Consider the following 8182-nt stretch of genomic DNA (forward strand, 5'->3'; position numbering starts at 1 on the left):
ATCAGATAATTACATAAACTCAACTTCTATTCTCCCCACATACAGATGTGTTGGTGTGAAAGCCAAATTTAGACATATGACACCACATGGTCCCACACACTTCCTGTGTTATCGGAGCCTCTGACAGATTTTTCCATAGAAAAGTCGCCTACAGGTCAGTAAAAAAACTATTTAAACTTCAGGCCTTTCAAAGAACGCCCCTCCCCTTTCCTGTCAAATAAGGTAAAAATAGTGTAAAAAGAGGATTCAGTATTATTTGGACGGCTGGATCAGAGAGGAGTATACACACTGTTAAGTTTCATCCCGGTTGACCATCTGCTCTGTGTCAGAGCCCTTTAAAGAAGCTTTAAATACTCAGTAAAATAAAATAATTGTAACAAGAAACATGGAACGTGCTGCTTTTATATTCACAATGAGACACCTGTCTGTACACACTGTTTATGGATGATTGCCAGCTTTTATTCTGAAGGGAAGACTCCACCACGAACTAACTAAACTAAAACTAACTAAAAATTGTCTTTTCTTATCATTTATTATGAAATGCCACAGAGACAAATGTTATGTTCATGCATACACCACACTACAGGCAATAGGGTTGCAAGAGCAGTGGGAATAAAAAAAATGTTTAAATGCACATACTGGATACATGCAACATGCATGCAAGTGCGGCTGTGGCTTATTGGTAGAGTGGGTCGTCCTCCATTCGAGACATTGACAGTTCGATCCCTAGCTCCCCCAGTCCACATGTCGAAGTGTCCTTGGGCAAGACACTGAACCCCGAATTGCTCCCCGTGCTGCACATGGGTGTGTAAATGTGGTGTGAATGATTAGATTAGATGGTCTGTAGATGTCCACTGCTATCAGTGTGAATGTCTGTGTGAATGGGTGAATGTGACAAGTAGTGTGAAAGCGCCTTGAGCAGTCAGAAGACTAGAAAGGCGCTATATAAGTACAAGTCTGTTTACCATTTACCAAGTGTTACAGGTACAGTAGGATTGTTTATGAGGTGATATGATCTAGTGTTATTTCTTTAAGAAAATATGATGTGGTGAAACTCAAGTTTTGTGTAAAAGAGAAGGGAAGGAAGTTAAAGAAGAAGAAGAAGAAGTTGCAAAAAACGCCAGATCCTACAGTACAGTTCCAAGTTTTCTCTTAGCACGAAGTAGAAGCATTACTCAGAGGCAGAGTGACACAGTGTCAGTGCTGGATGTGAAGATGGGACACACTTTGATCTGTGCGCTGGGGTTTTTCTGTGAGTACCTCAGTGACCCTGTTTAGATCCTCAAATCCATTGATAGCTTTTTTAAAAAAGTGATTATTTATTTGATGGTTTCTGTCAGTTTGATGAAGTTTCAAACTTTATTTTAGCACTTCGTTTACTCCTCTACTGTGGACATGCTCAAGGTAATTATACAATTTTATTTATTTTTATACATTCACTTTAGACAAAACTCCAACGACTGCATCACTTTTCACAAGATCCACTTTCTGTGTAAACCAAAGCATTTAGATAACGTAAAAAAACGAGAAGGCGTGCGTTTCGCGTGTAGCTCACATTCGCTCTGTGCTTCATTACCATCATGTGATACCTTTTGGTATTTTACTGATGATAATCAAAGAAACAAAGTGGTTATTCACCCATCCACACATACTTATCCGTAATCCGAGTGTTTGATATAGCCTACATTTCCATAACATAAATATACACTGAGATCTAAATTAAAGAACGAGTTATTAATACTTGATTCATTCTGATATATTGTTATTTTTTTATTGTCCAGAATTGGATAGAATATCTGTTGTGGGTATATCACTGCTGTACTAGCATGTTTTTTTCAATAACCAAGGCGCTTCAACAAAAAACTTTATTTTGTGGGAAAAAAAGCAGCGAGAAAAAGTAGAGAACGCTTTCAGATCCCTCCCAGTTGTTGGTGTAGATCTGGCACCTGGTGACGATTGCCTTGGACACACCCTATTTATCTGACAGCTCTTCTGGTTACTTTGCAAGATGGCGATCTGCTCTATGGCAAGGGTGTCAAAGTGATCCAGTAAAGGGCCGTTGTGGCTGCATGTTTTCATTCCAACCAAGCAAAAACACACCTGGTCCAACAAATCAACTGTGTGAAGACAGTTCAGGAGATTGAGTTAGTGGAGTCAGGTGTGTTTTTGCTTGGTTGGAATGAAAACCTGCAGCCACACGGCCCTTTACTGGATCAGTTTGACACCCCTGCCCTAAGGTGACTGAAACCCTGAGACAGCAGGTTGTCCCGATGAAGGCCAAAGGGGAGGCCTGCAGGAGCGTGCCTATGTTCCCCGGGTCCTATGTTCCCCACTTTGCATGTGACCGGGGAACATCAGACCCCCCCCCCCCTTTTTTTTTTAAAGGTAATTTTTTTGGCAGTTTTTCAAGTTTTTATTATTACATAAGACAGACAGGAAGTGGGGTAAGAAAGAGAGACATGCAGCAAATGCAGGTCGGAGTCAAAATAAAACCGCTCTAACCACTCAGCCACCGGCCGCCCCATCAGGTGCTTTTTTAAGAAAAAGGTCAGATGTTTCCCGCTTGTCACAGAAAGGGTCCTATGTTTCCCAGTCTGTTATTTTTTTCCACAATCAGAGCCGAATTCCACTGCAAATAGGCTTATGTAGACCCTAACCCTGACCCTAACCGTAACCCCTAACCCTTTACAAAAAGGTTCAATTCAATCAGCGAAGGCTGCGAGCGGGGAACATCGATGACCCCCTCTCAGCCATTTCAAGAGAAGTTGGGCGGGATTTCAAGAATATTGAAGAGGAAGAATTCCTTTATTTGTCCCACAACGGGGAAATTCAATTTCAATTTTCACTTTATTATTTTTCATTTTACACAAACACACAGGCCCGAAATACACACACAGGACCCATATACATGCAACCAATGGAGAGATGTTAGAGCAAGGGGGCCTACCTCAGCGGTGCCCAGGAGATGAGCCATCATCCCAGCCAAGTCACCTATGGACTGAGCTACTGCCGCCCCGAACTATTGAACTATTGATACTTTACAAGGACACAGATTCATTTAAGTCCCTCAGATAGGTCAGTAAACAAGCCAAACAAGTGCACGAGAGGACAGGATTAGGCTACACACCTCTACACTTCCTATTCATTTTTGAATCCTATAGCCCTAAAAAATACATGCAGCCAATGGAGAGACGTTAGAGCAAGGGGGCTACCTCAGCGGTGCCCAGGAGATGAGCTGGCACCTCTCCAGCCACCAGTCCACGCTCCATTCATGGTCCACACAGGAGCCAAGTCACCTATGGACTGAGCTACTGCCGCCCCGAACTATTGAACTATTGAAACTTTACAAGGGCACAGATTCATTTAAGTCCCTCAGATAGGCCAGTAAACAAGCCAAACAAGTGCACGAGAGGACAGGATTAGGCTACACACCTCTACACTTCCTATTCATTTTTAGATCCTATAGCCCTAAAAAATACATTGTTTCAATCTTCACTTCTGACACAATGGTGACTGTTCTTTAATTTTGCTTTCTTTACAAAATAAAGGTTTTTGTTGAAGTGCCTTGGTTATTTAAAAAAACAAAAAAAACATGCCAATACAGCAGTGGTATAGCAACAGAGGATATTCTATCAACAATATGAACAATAGAAAAAGAACAATCTTTCAGAATAAATCAAGTATTAATAACTTGTTCTCTAATGTTTATCTCCAGTGTCCATTTAGCTCTTTCTGTTCATAAATGTGTGTCTCTTTTCTAGATGCTGTGCTGACCATTGAACCAAACTGGTCCACTTTATTTACCGGAGAGTCTGTTACCTTCATCTGTGACATGAGGGAAGGAGAGGACACCGACTGGTTCTACTCAGTCAACAAGGATGGTGAAGGCTATCTGCCCTTCAGCTCAAATAAGATCTATACATTAGAAACTCTAGTTACAGGACACACTGGTGAATACCAATGCACTGGTGCTCACAAGCATTTACCAAGTTTGGGAAAAGAAAGTAATAAAGTCTCTCTCACTGTCTCAGGTAAGTGATCAGAGTTTTACCACCACGACCAAGTTCAATAAAAGCCCTTATTTACTATGAGCCATTTTGATATAATCCCCCTGTTTGACAAAGTGCTAATATATAATGTCTAAATGTTGCTGGATTTGAATGAAGTGTTTGATATAGCCTACATTTCCATAACATAAATATACACTGAGATCTAAATTAAAGAACGAGTTATTAATACTTGATTCATTCTGATATATTGTTATTTTTTATTGTCAGAATTTGATAGAATATCCGTTGTGGGTATATCACTGCTGTACTAGCATGTTTTTTTCATTAACCAAGGCGCTTCAACAAAAAACTTTATTTTGTGGGAAAAAAAGCAGCGAGAAAAAGTAGAGAACGCTTTCAGATCCCTCCCAGTTGTTGGTGTTAATCTGGCACCTGGTGACGATTGCCTTGGACACACCGTATTTATCTGCCAGCTCTGGTGGTTACTTTGCAAGATGGCGAGCTTCTCTATGGCAAGGGTGTCAAAGTGATCCAGTAAAGGGCCGTTGTGGCTGCAGGTTTTCATTCCAACCAAGCAAGAACACACCTGACTCGACTTACTCAATCACCTGAACTGTTGATTTGTTGGACCAGGTGTGTTTTTGATTGGTTGGAATGAAAACCTGCAGCCACACGGCCCTTTACTGGATCACTTTGACACCCCTGCCCTAAGGTGATTGAAACCCTGAGACAGCAGGTTGTCCCGATGAAGGCCAAAGGGGAGGCCTGCAGGAGCGTACCTATGTTCCCCGGGTCCTATGTTCCCCACTTTGTATGTGACCGGGGAACATCAGACCCCCCCCCCCCCCCCTTTTTTTTTTTAAAGGTAATTTTTTTGGCAGTTTTTCAAGTTTTTATTATTACATAAGACAGACAGGAAGTGGGGTAAGAAAGAGAGACATGCAGCAAATGCAGGTCGGAGTCAAAATAAAACCGCTCTAACCACTCAGCCACCGGCCGCCCCATCAGGCGCTTTTTTAAGAAAAAGGTCCGATGTTTCCCGCTTGTCACAGAAAGGGTCCTATGTTTCCCAGTCTGTTATTTTTTTCCACAATCATTGCCGAATTCCACTGCAAATAGGCTTATGTAGACCCTAACCCTGACCCTAACCGTAACCCCTAACCCTTTACAAAAAGGTTAAATCAAATCAGTGAAGGCTTCGAGCGGGGAACATCGATGACCCCCTCTCAGCCATTTCAAGAGAAGTTGGGCGGGATTTCAAGAATAATGAAGAAGAAGAATTCCTTTATTTGTCCCACAACGGGGAAATTCAATTTCAATTTTCACTTTATTATTTTTCATTTTACACAAACACACAGGCCCGAAATACACACACAGGACCCATATACATGCAAACAATGGAGAGATGTTAGAGCAAGGGGGCTACCTCAGCGGTGCCCAGGAGATGAGCCATGTTCCCAGCCAAGTCACCTATGGACTGAGCTACTGCCGCCCCGAACTATTGAACTATTGAAACTTTACAAGGACACAGATTCATTTAAGTCCCTCAGATAGGCCAGTAAACAAGCCAAACAAGTGCACGAGAGGACAGGATTAGGCTACACACCTCTACGCTTCCTATTCATTTTTGAATCCTATAGCCCTAAAAAATACATGCAGCCAATGGAGAGACGTTAGAGCAAGGGGGCCTACCTCAGCGGTGCCCAGGAGATGAGCTGGCACCTCTCCAGCCACCAGTCCACGCTCCATTCATGGTCCACACAGGAGCCAAGTCACCTACGGACTGAGCTACTACTGCCCCGAAATATTGAACTATTGAAACTTTACAAGGGCACATATTCATTTAAGTCCCTCAGATAGGCCAGTAAACAAGCCAAACATTAGGCTACACACCTCTACACTTCCTACTCATTTTTGAATCCTATAGCCCTAAAAAATACATTGTTTAATCTTCACTTCTGACACAATGGTGACTGTTCTTTAATTTTGCTTTCTTTACCAAATAAAGGTTTTTGTTGAAGTGCCTTGGTTATTTAAAAAAAAAAAAAAAAACATGCCAATACAGCAGTGGTATAGCCACAGAGGATATTCTATCAACAATATGAACAATAGAAAAAGAACAATCTTAGGAATAAATCAAGTATTAATAACTTGTTCTCTAACGTTGATCTCCAGTGTCCATTTAGCTGTTTCTGTTCATAAATGTATGTCTCTTTTCTAGATGCTGTGCTGACCATTGAACCAAACTGGTCCACTTTATTTACCGGAGAGTCTGTTACCTTCATCTGTGACATGAGGGAAGGAGAGGACACCGACTGGTTCTACTCAGTCAACAAGGATGGTGAAGGCTATCTCCCCTTCAACTCAAATAAGAACTATACATCAGAAGCTCTAGTTGCAGGCCACAGTGGTGAATACCAGTGCGTTGGCGCTCACAGGTTTTCAACATTTCGGAGAAAAGAAAGTAATAAAGTCTCTCTCACTGTCTCAGGTAAGTGATCAGAGTTCAATAAAAGCCCTTATTTACTATGAGCCATTTTGATATTATCCCCCTGTTTGCCAAAGTGATAATATATAATGTCTAAATGTTGCTGGATTTGAATTTGAAGTATAAAAACAAGTTTTTAGTCAGAAACCTAAGTTTGACCAGTTTAATGTTAAATTCTGATTATATTGAAAACTTAAAGCACTATAAGTTGTATTTGTTCATGTCGTATATATGGTAGTTAATTTGACCGCCGCCAGTAATGCTAAATGAGATTATATCATTATATTTGAATTATCTTTCCAGTTGGGCTCATTCACAGACACAATAATTAACATTTTTATGTATTTGCTCTACATTAAAACAGCAAAACCAAAGGCCCAAGTGAGCAAAGACCTAAACACAGGTGGCAATGTGACTCTGACCTGCTCTGTGAACCCATCATCATCATCATCTGGTTGGAAATACTTCTGGTACAGAGGCAAGGAAACCTCTGAACCTCTGACCGCACAAGATGTCGTTTTCCTGTCAAATGAAAAAATCCGTGTCTCACGAGGAGGACTCTACAGGTGCAGAGGAGGAAGAGGAGAGCCGGTGTACTACACAGAGTTCAGCGATTCAGTCGGTAAAAGACAAAAAGTGCTAGTTGGCAATATGGTATAGAATACAACATGCAAAAAAAAAGGTATTGTGTATTTGTGATTCAGATTAACACTAAAAACATTGTGGTTGATGTTGAACAGTCACAAACAGGGCTGTTGTGACCCAGCGACCCATCTGGCCTAAGATATACCCTGGAGAGACGATCGCTCTTGTTTGCGAAATTGAGGATGGAGCAGACACAGAGTGGGAGTATGAATGGAGGAGGTCCGGTGCATACCTACCTGAAAAACAGAAGGTACATTTGATTAGTAATGCACGGGCATTACACAACGGAGGCTACTTGTGTAAGGGCGCACTGAAAGGTGAAGCGTCTTCAACAGAATGGAGTGACGCCTTCACATTGAGGATATATTACAGTAAGTCCGACATAATCTTAAATGTGAAAATAAATATATTTTGGTCACTGCTGCATAATTTAAGACACCTTCATGGATATCTAGGATACAATCCACAATACGTCATGACATGTATTAATACTGTTAAATCTCTTTCCAACAGATACTCCTGTACCTGACCTCACTGTGTCTCCATCATGGCTCAGTCCTGGAGCCTCAGTGACTCTGACCTGCAGTGTTAAACATCCCTCTGCAGGATGGAGGATCTACTGGTATAAGGCTGTTCCCAAACTAGCAGACTACCCTTTCTACAGCTATGAGCTGCTCCCTGGCAGCAGCAATGGGACTGAACAGGATTCCTACGTCGTTCATGGACAGACACACACAGCAGGATACGTGTGCGGAGCCGGGAGAGGAGACACAGTGCATGACACCTATAAAAGTTCACCCAAGTTTGTCTGGTCTGAAGGTTGGTTTGTTTTGACAGCAGTGTTGTGTCCTATTTGGGTATGGCTACTTTTACAGAAAGTTACCCTGTGATACTTCTAACAGTTTCCTCCAAACTGCATCAATTAAACGCACAGTTTTTTATAGTAAGTTCCACACTATGTTGAATGTCTCCTCCTGTCTTCTTTTCTGGGATTCAAAAGAAAGTAATGCCCCCAGAGGGCAGTAATGTAATCTATGCT

The sequence above is a fragment of the Echiichthys vipera genome (assembly GCF_963691815.1).
Source record: "Echiichthys vipera genome assembly, chromosome: 22".
NCBI lineage: Eukaryota > Metazoa > Chordata > Actinopteri > Perciformes > Trachinidae > Echiichthys > Echiichthys vipera.